The following is a 27,598-nucleotide window of genomic DNA, read 5'->3' as shown; positions in this document are numbered from 1 at the left end:
GAATGTGCTCCTTCTATGACAACCGTCAGATACTGGTTTAACGAGTTAAAGCGGGGGAGAACAACCGTCTTTGATGAGGATCGCCCAGGCCGCCCAATTGAGGTGACTACAGACGATATGGTTAAGAAAATTGAAAATATCGTTTTAGCCGACCGCCGAATTAAACTTCGAGAAATCGTTGATGCTGTAAATGTTCCAATCGAGCGGGTATAAAACATATTAGAAGAAACATTGGGTATGAAGACAGTATCGGCGAGGTGGGTGCCGCGTTTACTCACGGAGGAGCAAAAACGGAACCGACTGACTACTTCGGAGCAGTGTTTGGCCATGTTCAAACGTAACCCGAAGGAGTTTCTGCGTCGTTTCGTGACCGTAGACGAAACGTGAGTTCACCACTAGACCCCGGAAATGAAAGGGCAGTCGAAGCAGTGGATTTTACCGGGTGAACCTGCTCGAAAGATAGCAAAAATCGTCCCAACGGCTGGAAAGGTCATGGCGACCGTTTTTTGGGATTCGCAGGGTATTATACATATTGAGTTCTTAGAAAAGGGGAAAACGATAACAGGGCAGTACTATGCCAATTTATTGGATGAATTTGACGCTGTGTTGAAGGACAAACGACCCCATTTAAAAAATAAAAAAGTACTGTTTCATCACGACAACGCACCAGCTCATTCGTCTAGAGTTGTGATGGCTAAATTAACACAATTACGCTATGCCCTATTGCCTCACCCCCCGTATTCTCCAGATTTGACCCCATGCGATTTATTTTTGTTTCCCAACCTGAAAAAATGGCTCGGTGGTAAGTGATTTGGATCAAATGACGAAGTCATTGCCGTCACAGAGGCCTATTTTAATGACTTTCCGAAATCATACTTTTTGGATGGTTTATTGAAGCTTGAATATAGGTGGAACAAGTGTATAGAGCTAAAAGGAGACTATGAAGAAAAATAAATGCATATAAACCAAAACAACTGATAATTTTTTTCATAGACGGGTACTTATCAAACAGCCCTCGTATAACACAAAGTCCCCCGCCGCGTCTGTCTGTGTGTTTGTTTGTCCGTGAAAAACTCAAAAACTACTGAACAGATTTTCATGCGGTTTTCACCTATCAATAGAGTGATTCTTAAGGAAGGTTTAGGTGTATAATTTGTAAAGGGTAACCCGTGCTAAGCCGGAGCGGGTCGCTATAGTCCTTAGATAAACCTACGTCGGTCAAAGAAACCCTCAGATTAAAGTTTACCCTACAATATTCTATTACAAGACGCCGTCAAGTACCTAGTTTTTTACCGGGACTCGAACCCGCATCCGGTCGGGCGGCTAACGCGGTTTGCCGGGTCACTGGACACAGGATAGTTGTGCCAATGATAGGCCGACGGTGTTTAAAAAGGAAATAAAATGGGACGGTTTGTATGGGAAATTCAATATGCCTACAGTGAACCCGGTGAGGTACAGTGGTCATCAGATAAGTACATCGGAGCGGCCGAGGTGCTCAAAAGTAGCTGAACACGCACTCTAACGCCTTGACAATAGAGGCGTGTTCAGATATTTGTGAGCACCTTGGCCGCTCCGATATATCTGATGGCGACTGTACCTCGCCGTTGACATGCTATAAAAACAAAATAAATATTAAAAATCGAAACAAAAGTCTTGTAAAAAACAACAAATTTTTCAATAGTATCAATTTTTTAATTAATAAGTTCCGGATTTCCGGTTCCCTGTATTCTCAAGTAGGAACAAACTGCCGTATTCGAACTTCAAGATATTCACAAGAGACGACACGTACTAGATCTATTCTAGATACGTTATAGTTTAGATTTCAACTAGTTCTCTTTTGTAGCGCAATTCGGGCAACCAAAATCACTTTTACGATAGATCGTGTTAGATATCTATTAGATGTGAATTAGATCTCTAAGTAATATCTTGTGGAAATCGTTCAAGAGTATCTCCAGAATCGCGGAAATGTCAAATTTGACAGGTTAGATCTTAAACATATCGTTATCGTATCTTGGCGATGTCTAAAAGATATCTAATAGATGTCTATTACAAAATCCGAATCGGGCCCAAAGTTCCGGACCGGCTATGGAGGACTTTAATTATTTATAAATATTCATAAATACAAGAGATGATGTCCGGAAATCCGTTGTGATGGTAAATCTAAAAGGCACGTCACTTCAGATTTTATAAAGTATTTATAATACAGAATGGACAGTAAACTTCAAAATTAAATTAGAAATTTCATATAATTTGTGACGTTATCTATGAAAAGGGACCTTATTTTCGATGGTGCTTACGCCATTATTAACGATGCTCCGATATAAATACAATGCCGCGCGACGCTGTGCGGCGTAAGCGCCATCGACAATACGGTCCCTTTTCACAGATATTTAAGCATGTCGTTACGCAACTTCGATGAAGGCTCTGAAATACATCGTGACTAATTTACTAATTGCTTTAATGTGTGAAACCATGAAAGTTTAACAGTAATTATTTGATACTATTAAAGAAACTTCCTATGCTCGTAATAATGGGGAACATACATCAATTTTACTAAATAATGGACTCGAGGGAACGAATGAATAGACGTTTAGAATTAAAATATTTGTAAAGAATATTTGATAAAACGTACTAGATAATAAATGCAAAAAAATATCCCTACCTACTAAAGTGTCATTCTATGGAACTTGCTAACTATGTAAACAAAAGTCACTAGTAAATTCATCATTCAGAGACGATTTCAATATGGCGGTTTGTTTACATAGTTAGCAAGTTCCATAGAATGACACTTTAATATTATAACTGACATGCATCGAGACAATTCTAACAACACCAAACACAACTAGGTTGCGTTAATTTAACACAGACTTCCTATGGCCACCTCCTGTCTCCATCATCAGATCAGCTCGATGGTACCATAATATTTAATTGTCACCCAACTTATTGTGTATGTAAAGGTTTCAGCTCAATAATGGAAAGGTGGTTGGAATGGAAGTTTAGCTTGCAAGATTTGACCCGAACAAACATATCACAAACACTGCAAGTTAAATGAAAGCTTGTACAAAAAAACTTTCTTGTACAAGTTCCCTTTCCGAACGCCCTTAATTACACATTAAATATTTAACGGTGTCCCAATTAACTTGAATAAAGCTTCCCTGCTACTGCCACATATTTCACGTGTGAGTCGAACATTAGGGCTCATTTAGATGGTGCGAGAACTCGCATGAGATTTTAGTTACATTGCGGACTGTTGGTTACGTCCAATTCAACCAACCGATCAAAACCCGCAATGTAATGAAACTCGCATGCGAGTTCTCGCATCGTCTAAATGCGCCCTTAGGCGAGCTACACGTACTCGTATATTCCGAATAAAGGAGGTCGCACACGGCGACTTCTTGCAGTCATTCAGTAGCGATACTGTTGCAAAAACGTAAAAATACACGATAACTAAATAACATGATTCAAATAGCATTCTGATGTAAGTATGATATTTGAATAATAATACCTATAGTTCGAATTGGCTTGTTTGTTACTTATATAAATTACCAACTTACCGATGTATTGAACGCCTGAAAAAGTAGAGTCTGGTGAGACTAATAGAGTAGAAATTAATTTAAGCTTAATATGTAACCCATTCTTAACATTCATTCATAAATTTCATTTCATGTATCTTTTATTAAAATCTTCAGATTCCGACTCAAATTTAAGATATTTTAGTCGACTCGCTTGTGTTTGACAACCGAAATTACACCGATGTAACAAAGAGATCTCGGGATCTCGTTTTAATTATTTTTGCCCTTCATGAAGTACAATTCTTTTGAGGATACTTCACTCAGGTTTATTACTATAGGGAATATTAGGACAGACACTGATTATTGATTACGTCTTCGAGCAACACCGGGAAGGGTCAATTTTCAAATAGGCATTTTTTGCTGTCCCACGGCTAAAACTCGAAGTCCATAGGACTTAGACTAGATATGTATATATTTTCATTCAGTGTATTATAAACTTTAAAAATAATGTACAACTGTACCTTAAATATTATTTGTTTCTGACAAAATCGCATTTGAAATTTGCCGTTTTTCGCGTGTCCCAGTGGCGGCATAGCCCAATAAAAAAAATCATAACTTTGGATGTAGGCAACGTATTATTAATATAGCTTTATATTTTTATAAAGTAGGTATACCTATGGCGGTGCGTGTTGTGACTCGTCCGTACACAAAAAGAAATCGAGATGTGCAAGATTTGTCTAATAATAGGCTGAAAAATATCGTGTAAAGCCGCGTATTCATTTAGGTAGTTCAAGAGATCAATAATTCCAATTTAAATTATTTTGAAAAGCCAGATGCCTAACGAAGAAATTTGTACAGAAATACACATATTAACTCACATTTATAGACGGGTCTAAAAAGAAAAGCAAAAGTTTGAACAAATTTGTTTCAGTAAATAAATCACTGCATAGTAATCAAAGTCGCTTCCCGCTGTCTGTCTGTCTGTCTGTCTGTATGCTTAGATCTTTAAAACTACGCAACAGATTTAGATGCGGTTTTTTTAATAGATAGAGTGATTCAAGAGGAAGGTTTATGTATAATTTGTTAACCCGTGCGAAGCCGGGGCGGGTCGCTAGTGAATAATAAAACAAACAGGTATGTTACAGTCAGCAGCATAAGTTGCTAAGCAGGTGAGGTGTCAAAATTACCTAAACGCGCTCTAATTGTGTTAACAATAAAATAAACTCGCGTGAAGATAATTTTGAACACCTCGCCCGCTCGACTGTAGGTATTTGAAACAAAGAAATCTTGAGATAATCAGAAACGATAGGTATACTTACCTTTATTTGAAACAAAGAAATCTTGAGATAATCAGAAACGGTAGGTATACTTACCTTTATTTGAAACAAAGAAATCTTGAGATAATCAGAAACGAGACAAACAGATTGTAAATTAAATCTCTACATTTTCCTTAAGGAAAGGAATTTTCAATTTTCCCAATTTTCCCCGTGGGACCATCAGTAACAAGGAAAATCGCGATGGGACCGCCATATTTAAGTGTGTGTCACAGAAAATGGCGACGATCAGTATCCCTAAGCCCGCACCATGAGTTACTGACAGTGTCACCTAACTCCCATAAGGGACCAGAGTCCATAGCCAAATTTAACTAAATCACACCTACTGTAAATGTAACATAGGTACCGCTTTCGATAAATGTTAATTCAATTAACAAAATGGAATGTTCCAATTTAGATAATGACTGCCAAATCAACTTCTATCAGGCTAAATCGAACGTAGGAATGAATAAAGAAATTATATAATTATACCGGGTGAAATTGTAATTTTTATGGTTCCCTACCTCAAAAGGAAGAAACGGAACCCTTATAGGATCACAAGAAATAGTTCTTTACCTATAGATGACAGGGAAACCTATTAGAAATGTGCAGTCAAGCGTGAGTCGGACTTAATGTATAACCCTTGGAACGCGAGTCCGACTCGCACTTGGCCGGTTTTGACCATACGCTGTATGAGGGGCGGATATAGGTCATACTGAACAAATTTACTATTCATATTCATAGTAAAAGGTGTTCAGTATGACCTACATATATTCACCCCTCAGCATATGGTTAATCAAACATAACAATTTCAACCTGTATTTATCTACTCGTTCGTCTGTATGCTAAGGTACAGTCAGCAAAATAGTTGCTAAGCGGACGAGGTGTTCAAAATTATCTTAACGCGACTTTATTTTTAGAAGCATAAGAGCATTAAGAGCGCGTCGACGTCATTTTGAACACCTCGCCCGCTTAGCAACTATTGCTGCTGACTGTACTGGGAGCTTAGCATACGAGTGTATATCTAGTTTAGTAAAGTGTACTAGTGACCCAACTAACTACAAGCTGAATTTTGAACCGGTACCACAAACACTACAGTTTGAAATAGGGCTCATTTAGTTAGACGGCGCGCGAACTCGTATACGATTTTAGTTACATTGCGGACCACTGAGGTTACATCAATTCTGCCGACCGATCAAATGACGCAATGTAATGAAACTCGCATGCGAGTTCTCGCATCGTCTAACTAGGCCCTTAGGGCTCATTCAGAACTCATCAGAATTCATCAGAACTGGCATGCGAGTTTCATTACATTGCGTTATTTGATAGGTCCCTAAGGGCTCATTTAGACGACGCGCGAACTCGTATTTATACGATTTTAGTTACATTGCGGACCAGTGAGGTTACATCAATTCAGCCGACCAATCAAATGACGCAATGTAATGTAACTAAAATCGTATACGAGTTCTCGCACCGTCTGAGCCCTTATTCAGATGACTTATCTAGTTTCATGGCTTAGCGGCTTGGAATAATTGAATTATTGGTGCTTTATCAAAATCCGGGTTCTTTTAGGGTTAGTTTATTCAAGTAGGCATAATTACAATGCGCTTTTGAACGTCAAATAATTTAAATTTAAATTTCGTTTCCCAAAAGCTTGTAACTTGTAATACGAGCGGAAGTCCCTTTCTATCAAAAGCTGTCAAAAAGTGACATCCGCTTGTATTACAAGTTACAAGCTTTTGAGAAACGGGCCCCAGGTACACAAACAGAAAGGAGCTTCGGGGCCCGATTCGGATTTTGAACTAGATATCTATCAGACATCACCAGATACGACAACGATATTTTTAAGATCTAGCTTGTCAAATTTGACTTTACCGCGATTCTGGAGATACTGTTGAACGATTTTCACAATGTCTAAAACGTCTCGTTATGTGTTTTTAGATCCCAAAACGATTTTGAAACGATCTTAAAACGATAATTTAACGTAAAAGTGACATTGGTTGCCCGAATTGAGCTGCAAAAGATATCTAGTTGAAATCTAAACTACATAGTTGGTATCTAGTACATATCGTATCGTTCTCTTCTCTAGAACGGATCTAGTTTTCCGAATACCGCGGTCGATCTCGACGATCTCCCTCTATTAACAAGTTATGTACAGTCAGAAATAGTTGACCATTTCTATGCAAGGAGGGGGGTCAGTTATCCCTGCAGCTGAATGTATGGTAGGTATTGCACCATGGTTGGTCACTGGCTGGTTGGCTTGAGTCTTTTGAGTCTATATTCGAAGGACGCGACTCATTTTTATGAGCTTTAACTTACGAGTCTTTCAAGACCCGAGTCCGGTTCTTTATCTGAATAAAAAAGGCTTACCTTTTATGAACAACTCAAAAGGACTCGAGCCTGTTATTGAAAAATTCGTTTACCTAACCCATGAAATTTATATGCATTTTCTTATACAATGAAAGTTAACTGAAAAGGACTGAGGTCTCTACAAAAGACTCGGGTCTCTAATAAGTTAAAAAGAACTCGAGTTTTCGATTAATTATAAGACTCTGAAAAACTTAATAGTCGTTCCTTAAATCAGAGGAAAGAAGGAAGAAGTGGACAATGTCGTCCTCGAAACATCAGAAGTAGTTTTAAAACTTAATTCTGCGCGATGAAGTCCCGTTTTCGTAAATAATAATTTATTTTCCATCTTAAACACTACTACATATATTCTTTAGTAATTTTTTACCTGTAGGTACCCTCCTCCCAATTAAAATGTGACGTTATCTATGAAAAGGGACCTTATTATCGATGGCGCTTATGCCATTATTAACGATGCTCCGATATAAATACAATGCCGCGCGACGCTGTGCGGCGTAAGCGCCATCGACAATAAGGTCCCTTTTCATAGATAATGCCCCAAATAAGCCAAGAATCAGGAACTGTGAGACTTGTCCTGATTATTTTCCGATAAGTACCTAATTAAGTAATTAACCTGATTTAAGTCGATGCCACCCCTCTCGAGTGCAAGTGATCTGATTCAATTGGTACAGATCTCTAGAGGCAGATAAAAGGTATTTTACAGTGAAAAGTGCATTATAAGGGCATTAATGGGACGTGGAGCGGGGCTTTTATGGTTAAGGTACTGTGTAATGGGATAATTTGATTTAATTGCCGTTTCTATGTTACTGTAATGAAAGGTATAAAGCGCTTTATTCTATAGGGACCGTTCGCGCTGAAAGGTCGGCCATCTTGTGGCCTGAATCGGAAACATAAACATGTACACTGCCAAAGCAAGTGCTGCCATCTACCGTTCTCGTACGTTATCTTGTGCATAGTAGGTTCTGCCATCTTGTGGGCTACATCGGAAGCATGAACTTCACATAAGATTACGTATGTTTGTGGCAATCAGCGCCAGGTCTCCCTCCATCGACTTCGACCATCGACTTAATATACGGATTAACTTACAAATGTTCTAATACTCATTCGCACGACATGTTTCGGAGAGCCTACGTTATCAAATAATTTTCAAGCACTAACATACATGAGTAGCGTTCACAATAGTCGCGTGTGTGTGTGTGTTTGTGTATTAAGAAAGTAATTAATAGAATGCTTCGTCACGGCATAGAGGAATATAGTAAGACAAGAGTGCTCACTCCATACATCAATTCAGACTATTAATTTCAGTGTCTACATCTAGCATCAAGTAGCGGAGCTATCAGTACTGCTACATCTATTGTCAATTGACTACTTAAGTAGCAGTAGGTACTGATAGTTCCGCTACTCGATGCTAGATGCTAATAGTCTTTTTGGTACTAAAACTGATGTATGGAGTGAGCACTCTATGTATTTTTTTCTCTATGGTCACGGTTACTAAAGCAAGTATAGTTTAATTAGATCCCCTGAAAATGTTAATGAAGCAAGTTAGGGCTGCGTGTAGCAGTCAATCAACGTTACGAATATAGGATAAGTTTTGACAGGGGACAGTGGGGACTAATTTAAACTAAAGACCTCATTATAGTATACGTTACCCTCGCACCCTATTGGGTAACAAGAGCGCATTGTACACAACACAGGTTTACATAAAAATATGACATAGGTAAGGTCAATGTGGCTAATTTCGTCATAGGGACTATTCCGTCTACGAGCGTATATTTCTTTGATTTGCAATCGTAGAAAAAAAAAGTTGACGGTAAAGACGATTTACGGACGATAATTTTGCGTGATAACGTCATAAGAAAACATTGATGAAAAATTCATACTTTTATACGTTACCATGGAGATCTGTCCACAACGTTACCATGGAGATCTGTCCACAACGTGACACTTTTTCGTGCATGCTACCGGTGTTCATCGATTTATAAGACGTTATCACGTCAAAAAAACCCATATGCTTTTGATTGCTGAAACTAAAAGCAATCGCTGCTTTTCGATGAATTTATCAATATTTTTCGTTGTTCGAGAAAAACGCTATTGGACGGAAAAGTCCCTATGACGGAATTAGCCACATTGACCTTACCTAATAATACGACAATACAGCCATACGAATTTCATTCCACCATTAGATCTTACAGATAACGAATGGTCCCAGATGGTTAAAACGCTTGTCTATCGGTATCTCTGTCTATTCGAGCACCATTAAACATGATTGATGACATGGGTTCTTACAAAATAAATTCGTTCGTCAATTTTCGGTACACGGAAGAAAATGGTGCTCGGAAAATGTTTACTTTTCGTAACGCCGTATACAATTTGTGTTATCTTTATATTATTCAATGTTACGTAAAATAAATAACAAATAAGTTTTTAGCAAAAATTTCATTTTTGGTACAAGCTTTTATCGCCGAGTGTACTTTCTAATAATCAACGAGTCAATTCTAAAAACCCCAAACAAAATTAGGTTTCGTTGTTTTGTCACAGAGTTCCTATGGCCACCTCCTGTCTCCATCAGCAGATTAGCTCGATGGTACCATAATATTGCATTGTCACGCGACTTACACATGTGTGCAAATTTTCAGCATCATTGGAAGTCGGGAAGAAGGTCAAATTTAACTTGCAAGATTTGTGGCATACATACATACACAGGTAAGTACATTGCAAGTTAATAAAAAGCTAAGCAAATCAAGATTCGAACGCCACCAGGCCGCGTAGCCAACATGCCAATCGCTTACGCTCCGTAGCGATCGAAACGCAACTGTCACTGTCGCACTAATATGGAAGAGTGCTTCGACACAAAGTGTTTCGCTCTCTAAGCGATAGCAAGTCTAATATCGTTTCAACTGTATAGCGTATATACTTGAACATGTTCAAGATGCTAATTTGTGTGATTAATGTTTTTTATTGGGTAAATACATATATACTCGTAAAATAGCGCGGATTATTTGATCTAATTTAATTCTTGAATAATATAGTTGTTTTTGGGTGTCCCGCGGTTAAAAAAAAATTACACGTGAAATCTTCTCTGACACTCCCTCCCCCATCGTGATCATTCGTGATATTTTTCTTCCCCCCCCCCCCCCCTCTAAACGATCACATGATTTCTGGACGACCCCTAACCTTCCCAAACCCCAGTCTAGATATAGCGGTGTAACCCTATGGCCTTGCGCTGTTGGCCTACTGACCGAACTGATAGCGTATCGCTAAAATCACTTATGCATTCAAGGTTTCAGGTTTCCAGTCGTGGAGAAAACCGGAATTCCGCATTGTTAGGGTTCCGTACCCAAAGGGTAAAAACGGGACCCTATTACTAAGACTCCGCTGTCCGTCCGTCCGTCCATCCGTCCGTCCGTCCGTCCGTCCGTCCATCCGTCCGTCCGTCCGTCCGTCCGTCCGTCTGTCACCAGGCTGTATCTCACGAACCGTGATAGCTAGACAGTCGAAATTTTCACAGATGATGTATTTCTGTTGCCGCTATAACAACAAATACTAAAAACAGAATAAAATAAAGATTTAAGTGGGGCTCCCATACAACAAACGTGATTTTTGACCGAAGTTAAGCAACGTCGGGCGGGGTCAGTACTTGGATGGGTGACCGTTTTTTTGCTTGTTTTGCTCTATTTTTTGTTGATGGTGCGGAACCCTCCGTGCGCGAGTCCGACTCGCACTTGGCCGGTTTTTTTTTAAATGACTCGTAACATCGCCAGGCATATCTCAACTGTACCACAGAGAAAAAAACCGGCCAAGTGCGAGTCAGAATTCACAATTTTTAACGTTGTATTTTTTTATGTGAAACGTGAGTGAAATGTCTTTAAGAAACCCGTAAGGGTTGGAACAAAAAATTAATTAAGTCCGACTCACGCTTGACTGCACATTTCTAACATCGCCAGGCATAACTGTGCCATAGAGAAAAAAGTACTTACATAGAGTGCTCACTCCAAACATCAGGTCTGGTAACAAAGCGCTTTAAATATATTTTCGTAGTCGACATCTAGCATCGAGTAGCGGAATTATCAGCACGTAGCCAACACGCCAATCGCTTACGCTCCGTATAGCGATCGAAACGCAACTGTCACTGTCGCACTAATATAGCTACCTAATAGAGTGATAGAGATTTTAGAGAGCCATAAAGCGTTTCGTTGTCGTAGCGATAGCGATTGTCACCTTGGCTAGGCCGGCTGGTACTCGCGCTATGCGTAAAAGCCCATACAAAAATAGATATAAAGCCCCCTCCACACTCGCGTTCGAGGCTTCGCGCCGCGATTCACGCACATACTCTGGAGGGGGCTTAACACATACGCGAACGCTCGTCACACTATCGAATGAAATTTACACTAGGGTTGATTAGCTGAGTTGTGGGCCAAGCTGTTATATCTGTTGGCATATTCACTGCCAGCGTGAGCTACGAGCGAAGCTGATAATATGTGTTTTCCGCTTTGTAGCGGCGAGCGCTTAAGAATAGAGAACCCGCCTAGCGGGTCACTTATCTACTTTACAGTTTGTTGTTCACTATCTACTCGAATGTCTACTCGTTGAAAGAAGCCTATAATAGTAATTTTCTTGAGGTAAATAGCGCGCAATTGACAGGCGAGCTGTCAAGACGTCAAGTTTGCGGTTCCGCGGACGCCGACCAAACAGAAATGACCTGTCAACCTGTCAAAACATTTGCCGCGGCCTTTGAAGTTAATGTTCCGATAACAGCTAATCACGGGTTGAAACTGGGATCGATTAATTTGACATGTTTACCTTTGTTTACGTGAAATAAATTAGAATTTATTTTTGAATACGGATATAAACTCAAATCTGATGATATAGACCGATAAAAGTGACATTTAGAGTATAGACAAAGTCTAAAATATCGATTCAAATAAAGATTCAAAAATATGTCAATTCTATTCATGTTTTGGTTTAATTTGGCTTCTAGTCGTGTTTTGTTTTTCAATATAGGTAAGGCCAATGTGGCTATGTCCGTCATAAGGTCTATTCCGTCTACTAGCGTTTTCTCGAACAACGAACAAAATTGATAATTTTATCGACAAAGCAGCGATTGCTTTTATAGGTGAACCAGGATCTATTGAGGGTGCGCCATGTTACGGAAATTTGTTGGTACTAATTTCTAGCAATGGCAACAATTTTAATAATAGACAACATCTACCCTCTATGATAGTTGTCAATATTGACAATGTAAACATTGCTTTGTCTAGTTTCGTGTGAATTATTATTAGACTGCAATAATCATGCCGAAAGTTCTAGATTTTACAGAGAAAAAAGTTGTAAATAGTGTATATAGTTATTTATTGAAAAAAAAAACGTGCGGGAGAGAAATTTCTTCCATTAGAAAACATAACGAAATTAGCATCTGAATTGACGGGTAAGTTTCAAACTTATGGACAAATGTCACTATAGTCAGGTCGTCACGATTTGGTTGATGTCTTGTAATAATTTGATTTGTGTATTAGGTGTATCGCATGCATCGGTATCACGGATTGCTAGCGAAGGGCGTAAGGGCGTAATTAAACGACCAAACCTAAAAAAAAGAAAACAAAAAAGAAAATTATCTATATAAATTCTTACTTATAACTCTTGCGTTACTTATTGACTTTACGCTATTCATTTTATCTAAATCGAGTCAGCCATTTAAGCGTAAAAACCGAAGAAATATCCAAACATCAAACTTCGCACTTATTAAAGTTGTCGGAATAAAACAAAAATCATCTGCCAATTTCCATTGTCCCCACTATATAAATTGTTGCTATATAAAATTCAAAACGAGCGCCCTCTTGACAATACTCCCAAAGTTCTGGTTTACCTATAGTTTCAGTAATTTCTCCTACGATTAAAAATCAAAGAAATGAGGGTGATTCATGAGACGTGAGCAGGACATATAAGCCTAGACAATCAGTTAATGTAAAAGAATCGTTCACCACAATATTTAAGTAAAACAATCACGCTTTTTTTCTGGTGTTATACTTTTTGGTAAGGACAAATTTAATTATCTACAATCATGGATACCCTACAACATTTAATTAATAAATATAAAACCTTCTTAACCATTATGACAGCACTTTGAGTATGAAGAAAATCAAATGTCACACTTGAGTGAGATACGATTTTTCAAAAGTAACCAGACTCCGATGACATCCAATTTGGCACTTGTTATGGATAAAACAAAGAGGGTAACCATAAATGTCGTAAACTAAATTAAAACTTTTTTTTTAAACAGCATAAAATAAATTAAAGTTAATCTTTCAAATACTGGTACGAAACAGTTGTTTATAACTTACTGTATGCGTAGGCTTGATCCTGCTCACGTCTCCTGAATCATCCTGTATACGCTCGTGGACGGAATAGTCCCTATGACGGAATTAGCCACATTGACCTTACTATGTAATATAATTTTCGCAAAAGACGGTTAAAAACAAATACAGCCGAGCAGGGGCGTATTTACCCTAGGGCCAAGGGGGCCATGGCCCGGGGCGGCAGCCGCGGGGGGGCGGCGAAGCCGCCCCCTCGCGGTTTTTTCTGGGCGCCTTTTATAATTAAACTTAGCTATATTTTTTATTATACATATTTTAATTTAAACGTACGCTTCAAACCCCACCAATTGCTTAAAATATCTACCAACAAGTACCTAAATTAAGCAACATTTTCGTTCAAGAAGTATTAGTACGGCGTGATCAGTTGTTTGTTAGTCGAGTTGAGGAAACGCAAACCGTCATACGACGTAGTGACGGCCAATTTTGTCTTCTTAGGTAAATTAGACACAATGTCTGAGGCAGAAGTTAGGAGTGCCGTAAACCTTCAAACAGTGTTAGATCTCGCGGTAGACCTACAAGACGAATGTGTTTTATTAAAACATTTTCTGACCGCCTACGAAAATAAAATGAGCTTAAGGTGCTTAAGGCAACCAAGCTTACTCATAAAAAATAAGGGCCTTAAAGAAGCATTCCCATATGTAGAAATTGCATTGCGCATTTTTCTTTGCTCCGCAGTTACTAATTGCAGTGCAGAACGATCATTTTCTGCACTCAAAAGAATAAAAAAAATATCTACGTTCCAGGGCCCGGCCACATGTCAGCGGTGCGACGCCGCCGCCATGGCGCGTTAAAGGTATGAAAATCGGTACGATTGATCTTTAGGACATTTGAAACAATTTGACCCGAAGCACCAACAAATTAAAAAAAAACGAGAGGAGTTATGACGTCATTTTTTTTGTATAGAATAAAAAAAAATTGTTTAGAAACCTATCGTGTGTGGTATTACACGAAAGGTCTTTCTGAGCCGATTCCAAAAATATATCACATCATTACATTTGAGTAATTTATTTTCATTATAATAAAACTAATTTTCAAGACATACCAAGTTTTAGCTTCTCCAGATACAATACCGTTAACTTTTTTTTGTAAAATATACCTCAAATTATACCTAATCACCTCATGTCTAATCCTAATAAAGCAATTTTGAAAATATTTACATTTAGTATTTTTTTATTTATTTTAAATATCCTCATATTACGTATAATTTGAGGTATATTTTACAAAAAAAATATTGAACGGTATTGTATCTGGAGAAGCCCAAACTTATTGGTATGTTTTGAAAATTATTTTTATTATAATTTCAAAAAAATGACTGAAGTGTAATGATATGATATATTTTTAGAATCGGCTCAGAAAGCCCTTTCGATTAATAGCACACACGATAGGTTTCTAAACATTTTTTTTTAATTCCATACAAAAAAAGATGACGTCCTCATCTCGTTTTTTTTATTTGTTGGTGCTTCGGGTCAAATTGTTTCAAATGTCCTAAAGATCAATCGTACCGATTTTCATACCTTTAACATCATTTGCAGCATTTTACTGAATTTCTCGGTGTAACGCCAGCGCTATCACACGACTGCTCTTGCTGTTGTTAAGAAGGCGCAGAAATAAAAAATAATTGAAAAGAAAAAATTGGGTGAACCCATATCTTCGTATAATGAATGAAGATGGAAATCATTTCAAAAGAAAATACGAGGCGTTGAAGATGACTGAAAATAAATTTTATTACTATTTTCGAATGTCAGTGCCGTGTTTTGAAGAACTTTTAAGCAAAATATCACCTCGACAACAGCAAGAGCAGAACACGTGTGAAGGGAGTCATGTCTGATCAAACAACTGGTAGTCGAATTTTTATTCTTCACTATGCAGCGCGGCATCGCACGCGGCGACGCACGCCGCTCGGCGCCGCCGGGCGGAACCGCGCGGCGGCGGCGGCGTCGCACCGCTGACATGTGGCCGGGCCCATCAGCGAAGAGCGCCTGAATAGCTTAGCTCTTCTTAATATAGAAGCTGAGCTGACAAACGTTTTAAATTACGACAGCGTCATTGATGATTTTGTCAACTAATTTGTACATAGGAAAACAATGTAAATGCCTATGTGAGTAAATGGTAAAAATGTTTAGTTTTTTTTTTATTTCACACCCCAAAGGTACTTGTTGCAAGTTTTTTTCCTAAATAAAATACTTTATCGTCACTGATGAAGGGGGGCGGCAAATCAAAATGGCCCGGGGCGCCAAATTTGTAAATACGCCTCTGCAGCCGAGCTTAAAGTTGCATTTGGCACACGGCCCGCGCTGTTTGCCAAGGTGCAATGTTGTGCCAAGTTTTGGTGCCAATATCAAGCTCTAAGCTCCTTTTTGGGCTTGATCTAGCCGGCTAATGTACAGTCGCCATCAGAAATATCGAAGCGGCTAAGGCGCTCACAAATATCTGAACACGCCTCTATTGTCAGGGCGTTAGAGTGCGTGTACAGATATTGTGAACACCTTGGCCGCTCCGATATATCTGATGGCGACTGTACAGTTCAGCATCAAATATGTCAATCGTTCGCTCCTTAGCGAACGAAACGGTATTTCTTTATCACTCTTACTTATTAGTGCGACAGAGACATTAGCGTATCGTCAGGCGTGGCTCACTCCGCGATTTCGTCGCGTCGCTACAAGTACATGCGGCCCACACATTGGTGTCTAGCCATAGTAGTTACCGCGCACCGCTACGGAACGGACGCCTGCTCGCGCTTGCGCCACCTAGCGGTCATATCTGTCGTAATAGACGCGTTTTGTTAGAGAGTGAACCTTCTGTTACCTAGTACTAATATTTATTCTGCGTAGTTCGCTACTAGCGAACGATACCTACGCTAATGTTGCATTGTATTGGCATCTTGGCTAGACACCCCGTAATCATAACATTCATAACGGAAGTTAGATTGCCTTTAATGGAAAGCTTCTAAAACGTTGGGCCTAGTAGTAAAAACCTCGAGTTTCATTTAATGAGTTTTCCGATACCGGATACAAGGAAAGTTACTATAGCAGTACCTAGACTTGCAGGCCCATTCGAACGTACAGTCAGCAGCAGAAGTTGCTAAGCGGGCCAGATGTTCACAATGATCTTGACGTGACTTTATTGTTAAGAGAATAAGAGCGTGTCAATGTAATTTTGAACACCTCGCCCGCTTAGCAACTTCTGCTACTGACTGTACCATCAGCCGTAAAAGTGCATGGCGAATTTATCAATGAATTCATTCATAAATTCTCCATGCAATCTCGCAGCTCACTACATCAGGGGCCCGTTTCTCAAAAGCTTGTAACTTGTAATACGGTCAGCAGCAGAAGTTGCTAAGCAGGCGAGGTGTTCAAAATTACCTTGACACGCTTTTATTCTCTTAACAATAAAGTCACGTCAAGATCATTTTGAACACCTCGCCCGCTTAGCAACTTCTGCTACTGACTGTACAAGTGGAAGTCCCTTTCTAACAAAAGCTGTCAAAAAGCTTGACATCCGCTTGTATTACAAGTTTCAAGCTTTTGAGAAACGGGCCCCAGAATGATATTTGAATCATGTTATTTAGCTATCGTGCGTCTCGCCAATACATGTACGGACAAGTACAGTCAGCATGCCGTAACAGCCTGACAAAACGAGATGGTTCTATATAATATGTATGTATGTATATCACTTTATTGCACATAAGCAAGTTTACAAAAAACAGAAACAAAGTAAAAGATGTAAGCGTATGTACAAAAGCGAACTTATCCCTAATAGAGATCTCTTCCAGCTAACCTTTGAGAAAATAAGAGAGGAACAAACATTAAAAGGTGAAAGACAACTAAAAATTAACATATAAATAACTATATTAATATATGTCAGAACAATTAAAACTGTACCTACACTGAGAGAAAAATCATCACCAGGAATTAAAAAACAGTTCTGTACTGGCGGAAAAAATGAAGTTTTAGTTATAATTATGGAAGTTTCACTGTTTCTGTAAAATTTATTTATTTCTACAAACAGCTCAGTAATCCTAAATCTAATTTCAACAAACAGACTTTAGTAAATGGAGCATTAAACAAAGTTCAGTATTTGTTACAATCCATTTTCATTACTATTAAAGTTCTCCGAATTTTACGAATTAAGTTTTCGATTTTTGGAAAAAGCATCTGTGATTTCAAGTTATGATTTTAGTAAATGTCTCAATTACATAGTTTTGTAATATTTAAAAAACTAGTTCGCGGGAATAACATTACCACATTTAAAATAACAATTTAGTTGTTACTATAGCGACATTACAAAGTTTACTGGTATTTAGTAGATAGACTTGTTGGGTTTATGTTCATTGTTGTACCAATCACCAAACGAGTTTTGTAATACCAACACAACGAACGTTTTGATACGTACAATAGTACATTATTGTCGAGGTTCGGAAGTAGCTACTTGCAGGCTGAGGATTCGTTTTAAACGGACGACCTTGGGAGTCCGTTTAATTGAATCCGAAGCCAGCAAGTAGCCTTCCAGCCGAGTCATATATAGAGCTTTTCTCAAAAATGGTGCAAGAAATAGAAATATTTTACAGAACTTACAGAAGCAACGTTCTAATTTTCCATTAATTTTCACAGCAAAAAATACAGAAAAAAATTAGCTTGCCGCCTTTAAAAAAAAAAGAAGTGTATTTTTCTGCTGAAAATACGCCAACCTATTTGAGACACCTAAATAGTCGCGGTACCAACATTAAGCCTGTAACAGACTATCGCACCGCACCGCGACCTTGGAGCGTCGCACCCATAAGTGAGAGCGAGAAAGAGATATCTGTTTCTCGCTCTCACTTATGGGTGCGACGCTCCAAGGTCGCGGTGCGGTGCGATAGTCTGTTATAGGCTTTATAATAATAAGTGCTGATCATCTGTTTGGCTGTTTAAGGGACCTATGCCTTCATTTGATATGGCCATTTGAAGTTTTAAAAAGTTTGGAACTCGTTAAATAATGGAATTTGTATGCGACATTGCAGTCCCGAAATCGAGACTGCAATGTTTTTAACTTTTTAATTTTTTGAATGACCATAAACTACGCACTTCGCGACCTATTTTTTAACCGGCAACGTCGACTTTGCCGTCCATTTTTGAGAAAAAAAATTTGTTGTGTTTACATTTATTTTGACTGCAATTGCTAAATGAGGTTAGTAAATTTTACTAAAATCAGTAACATTCGTTGTGTAGGCATTACAAAACTAGTTTAGTGATTGATACAACAAAGAATATAAACACAACAAGTATATCTACTAAATACCAGTAAACTTTGTAATGTCGCAATTTAAACAACTGAATTGTTATTTCAAGTGATATAATGTTATTCCAGAGAACTTGTTTTATAAATATTGCAAACCTAAATAAATATTACCCTATCTTTTCTAACACAGCTTTTGCTGTGATTACAAAATAGAGTTGACTCAAGGATGAATTTAATATTTTTAACAAAACGCCATTGATTCCTACGTTTATAATGTTGGCAGCACTGCACACAACTCGGCGCCATCTTAGTATTCGTTCGTTCATTTGGTTAGAGTTAGTGCTGTGTCGGGCGTGTCTCGTGTCTTCTGTGTTTAAAATATACTGAAGTTAAATAATAAATTTAGGACATATTGTGCGCCATGGACATATTAACCCGCGACCTACTGTGTGTGTTTAAGAAGAGCGGCAAGACTGGGCAGCTGTGCTTGCGGTGTCTGGGGCATGTGCACCGGATGGGAACCCTCTAGACCTCGACGTGTCTTGCTTGGTGCAGTTGCGTATGCTAAAAGGAACGTTGGAAGACCGATGCAGCGCTTTAAAGACTGTGTTAAGCGAGACATGACATGTCAGCATTTGTAATCGACCACCATGCCTGGGAAGCCTTAGCTGAAGACCGTGATGAATGGCGCAAGCGTGTTGTGGAGGGGAGAAGGATATGCGACCAAGCCTGATTTAATGCTTTAGATAGCAGAAGGTGTCGCAGAAAGCAAACCGGGACTGAAACCTCAGGTGGCATGAGCTTTCTCTGCCAAAAATTTGGCGGGGGGGGGGCGCCCACGCATCGGCCTCCACAGTCACCAAACCCGTTGTCTTAGCAGCAATGCATTAATCGTCTGCATTAGACGGAAAGGCCCGTGATGATGACTGTGTGTGTGTAACAGCGACAACGAAATTTCATTAGATGTATTAGTTATTACACTAACTATGTCTGTATTCCTACGTGTGTATGACTGTATGTTTACATAATAAATAATTCTACTTAAACAAGAGATAAATGTATCTCTTGTTTAAGTAGAATTCACCCTACCACTAAAACTACGGGTTTTATAAAGACCTATAAGATTAAATATCAGATCGGTGATTCCAAAATTATCACTGTTTATAATTACCTTTTTTTTTTAATATTTAAAAATCTTATTAAATCATTATAAAACCCTTGATTATTGTGGAGGTGATAGCATCACAGGTCTCGAGTATATTTTTTAAAGATACATACAATATTGTTCTGCTATTTCGAGCTAGCTGTTGTTATTCTAGTGATAATGACATCATAGGTAAATCTAAACTGTTTGCAATTCCTATCTCCCTAGCACAGGTGCGCCGCGAGAGCATGTTGCGCGCGTAATAACTACTAGTCTCTTTCTGACTGTATGATTAAGAAAGGAATGGGTACAATATCTCGACAAACTTTTATAGTGCCTCTATTAGCACAGAGATATACTACCAATTGCATTTTTATTCATACAGACAGAAATAGAGACGGGTAGTTACCACGCGCCCGACATGCCCTCGCGGCGCACCTGTGCTTGGGGCGGTGGAATTGCAAACAGTTTAGTTTTTGCCTGTGACGTCATTATCTCTAGAATAACAACAGCTAGCTTGGAATCGCAATACAGTTAGTAAAACCTGTGACGTCATCGCCTCCGATATTGCTAAAGCACTCTCAGAATTACAAAACGGTTAGTTTTCACCCATGACGTCATCACTTCCGATATTGCTAAAGCACTCTCAGAATTACAAAACGATTAGTTTTCACACATGACGTCATCGCTTCCGATATTGCTAAAGCGCTCTCAGAATTACAAAATGGTTAGTTTTCACCCATGACGTCCATGGACCTAGAATATTACGGACGGAATGTCACCTAAGACAAACTGTGACACTGCAATGGCGGACGGTTTGAATGTGTGCGTGTAGACGAGTGTTACCATGTAACACAAATTCTCCCCTAATGGTGAAACAATTATTTTTAATATCGTCCTTGTTTTCACATAAAAAAATTAGGATAGTTTTACGTTAGACAATAAAAAAGGTGTGTACGTATCTGATTTTATAGGTCTTGAAAATGCGCAATATTGCACAATTACTTTGTGCAAACATTATTTTCAATACCTAATGATATTTAGCATCGTAATGAAATCAGTTCGTCATGTTTTTTTAATTTATACATTTAACTTGAAACATATCTGGTTTTCAACAAAAAAATTATAATACATAACAAACAAACGTTAACTATCAAACATGCATGTAAGCGTCTAATCTCCTTAGTATCGGGAAATTACCATACCGACCTAGTTTGAAATGCACAATCAATAATTTAACCATTTACCTAAATGATCTCTTAATACATAATGATTTAATAAGAAGGGTATCAATTACCCTACTTTCGGGAAATTACCCTATTCATGTTACTGGTCACACTCCTGTTTTGCAGTTTGATAATTTATAAACAACAAATTATCGTGATTTTACGTACTAATTGATAAACTTAAGTATGAAAAGTTATTCCGTGAATTTTTTTCTTTCGATCGGTACAATTCTAGCAGGATTTAACTACGCATGCCGGCATATTTTATATTTTTCTTCGACATGTTTACTTCAATGACGTTTCGATTCGTCTGACGGCAAACTGGTGGATGTGGGCTGTCAATGTGTGTGTGTCACGCGTAAATACTATGAAACTGGTGGATGTTGGAATCACAGTTGTGTTGTAAGCGAAACTCTGTCCGTAATATTATAGGTCCATGATGACGTCATCACCTCCGATATTGCTAAAGCACCTGTCGGAATAACAAAACGGTTAGTTTTCTCCCATGACGTCATCACCTCCGATATTGCTAAAGCACCTCTCGGAATAACAAAACCAGCAGTTGCGGGTATCACAAATGCATACTTGTGATTACAATTTCATAGTTTCTGATATTACTCTTGCATACTTCAAATTACAAATACAGAAGTTGTATATCCAACTAATAGAAATTGCCCCGGATTAAGTTTTATTTTTGTAATTATAAGTGTATTTTTGTTAGTTTTTCTCTCAGTGTAACAAACGAGAATTTTAGACATTTACCTATCTATATTTGGAAAAATTATCCGGAATATCAGATACTTTTGGCGCGTTGTTTCATTCGCTTCTATTGATGCTGACTGTACTAACTAAATGCATCCCTTGCCACCTAACTAAGCAAACTAAGTCGTACGAGTATAAGCATCACTCTTTCGAATGTTAAGTCGAAAAACAGTAGTTAACGTTATTAAAAAGCCGTATAAAAGTAACTCTCTCGACTGTTTAGCATTGAACGCTTTTTTTCCCGCATAAGCTAATCGAATAAACGTGCTTTCGACCAATTCATATCGCTTTTACTCGATAACATCTCCTGTGGAAACGAACTCTTAGAGTCAAGTTGTGCGACTGCATTCTCTGTGACAAATACTTGGGCCAATTAAAATTATTTTAAGTTATTGTTTCATCCAGTTTCATTAATAAAGCTCTTAACTAATAAAAAAGTTTATTCATTACCTTAAGAAAATTTTCAAGTTAATATTGTAAACATCCGGTCAGCGGTAGCAATTAATAAGTTTTTGGCAAAAAATTCATTTTTGGTACACGCTTTTATCGCTGACTGTACTTTTCTTACGACAGACAACTAATACTCATCGAGACAATTCTATAAATCCCTAACACAATTAGGTTGCGTTGTTTCATCACAGAGTTCCTATGGCCACCTCCTGTCTCCATCAACAGATCAGTTCGATTGTACCATAATATTGCATTGTCACCCGACTTACATGTGTATGCAAAATTTCAGCTCAATCGGAAACCGGGAAGTACATAGTTGTTACATACAGGTCGACCTAATAAAAGCGTGTGAAAAAGAAAATAGGTATCTGGAAACATATAAAAACTAAAAAATTCCCGTTTTCCCAGAGATAAGACTAGATCGATTTTTCGCCCCCCAAAACTCCCATATAGCAAATTTTATCAAAATCGTTAGAGCCGTTTCCGAGATCCCGAAATAATAAAAATAAATAAAAATACAAGAATTGCTCGATTATGATAATGACCACGGAATAGATAATAAATTAATATATTTGTGCCTATTCCGTATTATTCGTTCAAAATGGGAATGGAATTCGAAAGTAACGGGGGCTCGAACCTACACCCACCAAATTCACAATCACAAATCATTTTTGTTTCAATATAATAACAGTCCGTTTTTATAAAATGGTCACTCAAAGTATTAATATTTTTTCAATCTCGTACCTTACTAAGGCAACTCAGCAAGCTTCGTTGCCTAAACACGGTACTCGACTGAAAATCTCTCCATTATATCACGAGTATAAAATACTACACAATGCTTCCAGTTCAATACAACTCATTATAACAGTGTAAAGGGTGTCCTAATAAACCTCAAAATACCTCAATCATCAAAATCCCAGTATTTACATTGGGTATTTGCCCAAATCCCCCCAAAGCCTGGGGGAATTGAATCGGCTTGTTAACTAAGCCCGTCTGGAGAACATAAGACCTTATTGGGTCTGTTTTGTTATCTCGGAACTCTATTACTAAACGTGCAAAATTGTGTATTTGATTGGATTGGCATATATGTGTCTCGCTCTGGAGGTATGTAAGGCGCCACAAATTTTTACTAAGTTTTTAGTCAAAATTTGCGGCGCCTTACACTCTACACCTTAGTCACTAAGGTGTAGAGTTTGTGAAGTTAGGGCTTGTAGAGTTAGAAGCTTGGCTCTACAAGAGATCAGGGGCCCGTTTCTGTCAACAAATGACACTTTTTGACAGCTTTTGTTAGAAAGGGACTTCCACTTGTATTACAAGTTAAAATCTTTTGAGAAACGGGTCCCTTATAACTTTTTGACAGTGCGAGCCTTATGGTTTCGTCTTGGAAACATTTTACATGAAAATGTTTTGGTGGGATTGGATTTGATTGGAATTATATTTATTGCTACTGAATATAGACCCAGTTTTATTTAACTTGGACATACAAAAGTCAACCCCAGGTTGTCTCGAGTGGTAGAAAAACATATTTTTCGCAATCGAGAGTGTTGGTGTCAATAAAGATGTAACAGCCATGTTTTATTCTATTTAAAGGTCATTGATGTCATGAACACTGTATATATTTATATTTTTTAATTTATAAGTTTTTAGCGAGCAAACATAATATTATTCGTGAAATTATAAGAGAGTTCGTATACTTGTTGCTCGCTTTTTTGTGTAAAATATTATTGCTAGTGACTTTGTCTATAAAAACTAGCCAAGTGCAAGTCGGACTCGCGCACAAAGGGTTCCGTACCATTACGCAAAAAAACACGTTTGTTGTATGGGAGCCCCACTTAAATATTTATTATATACGGTTTTCAATATTTGTTGTTATAGCGGCAACAGAAATACGACATCTGTGAAAATTTCAACTGCCTAGCTATCACGGTTCATGAGATACAGCCTGGTGACAAACAGACGGACGGACGGACAGGCAGAGGGACAGCGGAGTCTTAGTAATAGGGTCCCGTTTTTACCCTTTGGGTACGGAACCCTAAAAAGCTTCGCTAAAGTAAATATTAGATTGAATAGTCATTAAAACTTCCCAAGACGCTTTAAATGCACGCTTTTTCTCTAAAGAGGAATAAAATAAAAGCATATCCTTATCTTACCCCTTTGTGAAGTACAGAAATTGCCACTTTAAACAACGCCTGAGGCTTTTTGAATAGCAAGAGATTAAATGGGATGAGCGATATTGCCGCGACATTTTCTACAGGCGTTTTAATTTCCGCATTGCTTTCAGGGCCTACGGGCTTATAAATACGTACTTCCGTTGACTTTATACATGTATGTGTGGCTTGAACAGCGATTATTTATCAGCATTTTAATTATTTAGTAGACATGTTGATTGAAAATGGGAAATTACGTTGTGAGCACACGAAAACAGGTAAATAGTTTGAACTGCAAATTGATTTGTTTTTATTAAATTGTAATTAAGGTTATTCCGAAAACTTTATGAGCGAGTTGATGAGAGTAATAACATTTAAATTATCGTGAAGCATTAAAATAAAATTGAAACCGTTTAACTCGCGTATTGAATTCACAATTGACACATGTTTCGAATGTGTAATTACTAATTATTTTAATGTGAATTGAGATTAGACACATGTCTGCGATGAGACTCGAAAGAGTTTTTTCTTAAAACGAATGCTTATTGTTTAATTAGATATAAAATGGATGCTGGTAGGTATTGTTTAATTAGATAAATGCATAAAGTTATCGTTTTAAGAAAATACTGTTCTAAAGTTTGGACTGATAAATGTAAGAATATAACTGCGTTCTTACCATGCCTGTAAATCCATATTATAATTTAACACAAACGAATCAACGTTTCATACGCTAATTTCTTGTTTCCTTCACAAGTACCTACACACAGTAGGAAATAAAAGTACCTACCTACATTATGCTACATTATAAGAAAATACCTACTACAGACTTCAATAAGTACACAAGCCATCCTGTCAGAGTAAAATAGCCGGCCGACGCGAAGGCGAGGTCTCACTACAAACTACAACACGAGGACAGAATGGCTATTTAATGAAACAAAATCGAAGTTTTTTTTTAATACTTACGGTACGTGCGGGGTTAGGGGACGGGTGGGGGTGAGGGGTGCGACGCAGGCGGGCCAGGGCGCTGAGCAGCCCGTCCGTGGTCACGGCGCCCTCATCTGCCAATAGAAACACAACCTTAAGCGCTAGTGATAGAGTTGAAATGTTATTGACACGGTGGATTATAATTTTACCCCCTTCTTCATAAACGTCTGCTAAGTTAATCAGCTGATGATCGTCATTTGTCTCTCTCTATGGCATAACGACGGATAGGGACAAACGACGATCATCAGTTAGCAACCGTTTATGAATTACGCCACTAGTATATAGCTAGTGACATAGCCACGGGATCTGACGAGCAAATTTTTAAGGGGCCCACTGATTACCAGTCCGCCGGACGATATCGGCCTGTCAGTTAAACGCAAAAGGTGACAGTTCCGAACAACTGACAGGCCGATACCGTCCGGCGGACTGTTAATCAGTGGGCCCTTTTACACCCCCTATTAACCATCAAAACTGATACTGATATGAGCTATGAATTCCTAAGATGCCAGAATCCCCTAGTTATAGTATATATTCCCCTAGGTATAGAAGTTAAAATTGGAAACTGGCAAGCAAAATTGACCCTTTATGACACTAAAATCTAGGACTAAATTAGTCAAACCTTTAGGCCTTTTATTTCTTTGTAAATCGACATCGGATAATGTAACACGAAATCATTTGTTGAATCAACTCTCCAATGATACAAATTGTTAGCTAATACATTTTAATTATAACGATCATTATCCTAATGGCATGCATCGTTTTAAGAGTTCATTATTTTATGTTTCCAATGCGTATTTTTTTATATTTAAGGAAAATATTGATAGTTATATGTATATTACACTATGCGTTTAGGATGAACGGGTATTTTACAAGCTTTTTATTAACTTGCAATGTACCTATAGATGTATGTTTGTACGGGTCAAATCTAGCAAGTTAAATTTGACCCACTTTGTTAGCCGTTCGTTTCTGTGTGGGGTCGCAGTTCTAACCTAACCTAAACCTACTTTGAAAGCCGTTCGTTTCTGTGTGGGGTCGCAGTTCTAAGCCAACCTAAACCTACTTTGAAAGCCGTTCGTTTCTGTGTTCGGTCGCAGTTCTAACCTAACCTAAACCTACTTTAAAAGCCGTTCGTTTTTGTGTTCGGTCGCAGTTCTAACCTAACCTAAACCTACTTTGAAAGTCGTTCGTGTCTGTATGGGGTCGCAGTTCTAACCTAACCTAAACCTACTTTGAAAGTCGTTCGTGTCTGTATGGGGTCGCAGTTCTAACCTAACCTAAACCTACTTTGATAGCCGTTCATTTCTAATGAGCAGGATAGAGGCGCAGGGCTCGGCGTTGGAATGCAACGAAGGATCGTGGTTATGTCGTCGGAAATAAAAGCGGCAGCTTGCTCAACAAAATAGTAGTTTTAATTTTCCACAAATTACACTACATTTCGTCCATGTCAAATAAATGATTAAATTGGATTAAAATAGTCACATGTTATAATAATAACTTAAAATTGGGAACGACTTGGTAGAACGTAGAACCATAATTATATCGAGAGAGAGTTTTCCAAAGACAACCCGGATACATTGATAGACCGGTAGCATAGAGCAAGACGGAAGGTGTTGCCTGTGCTATTAATAGACAATGACATGTAAAGGGTACGATTTCTAACAATTTCTGTGTTCGTTCGCAGTTTTAACCTAACCTAAACCTACTTTGATAGCCGTTCGTTTCTGTGTGGGGTCGCAGTTCTAACCTAACCTAAATCTACTTTGATAGCCGTTCGTTTCTGTGTGGGGTCGCAGTTCTAACCTAACCTAAACCTAGTTTGAAAGCCGTTCGTTTCTGTGTTCGGTCGCAGTTCTAACCTAACCTAAACCTACTTTGAAAGCCGTTCATTTCTGTGTGGGGTCGCAGTTCTAACCTAACCTAAACCTACTTTGAAAGCCGTTCGTTTCTGTATGGGGTTGCAGTTCTAACCCAACCTAACCCTACTTTGAAAGCCGTTCATTTCTGTGTGGGTTCGCAATTTTAGCCTAACCTACTTAGTTTTATTATACATATTTGTATGACATAATTAAATACATATAAAAATGTATTAAAGTAATACGTCGAAC

General features: G+C 38.2%; 1 protein-coding gene and 1 long non-coding RNA gene across 2 annotated transcripts in view; one reads left to right on the top strand and one right to left on the bottom strand.

Annotated features, from left to right (window-relative positions):
- LOC134657987 (uncharacterized) overlaps nt 1-27,598 on the top strand; it is a 220,218-nt gene that overhangs the window by 113,978 nt on the left and 78,642 nt on the right. The window lies entirely within an intron of this gene.
- Nucleotides 1-27,598, bottom strand: part of LOC134657967 (uncharacterized) — a 228,990-nt gene that overhangs the window by 153,802 nt on the left and 47,590 nt on the right. Inside the window, exon 2 of the mRNA XM_063513573.1 lies at nt 25,473-25,567. The gene's annotated coding sequence lies outside the window, so the exon portion shown is untranslated. The remainder of the gene's footprint in view (nt 1-25,472; nt 25,568-27,598) is intronic.

This window comes from Cydia amplana, chromosome 21 (genome assembly GCF_948474715.1).
Source record: "Cydia amplana chromosome 21, ilCydAmpl1.1, whole genome shotgun sequence".
NCBI classification, from domain to species: domain Eukaryota; kingdom Metazoa; phylum Arthropoda; class Insecta; order Lepidoptera; family Tortricidae; genus Cydia; species Cydia amplana.
This window is presented reverse-complemented; position numbering and strand designations above follow the sequence as displayed.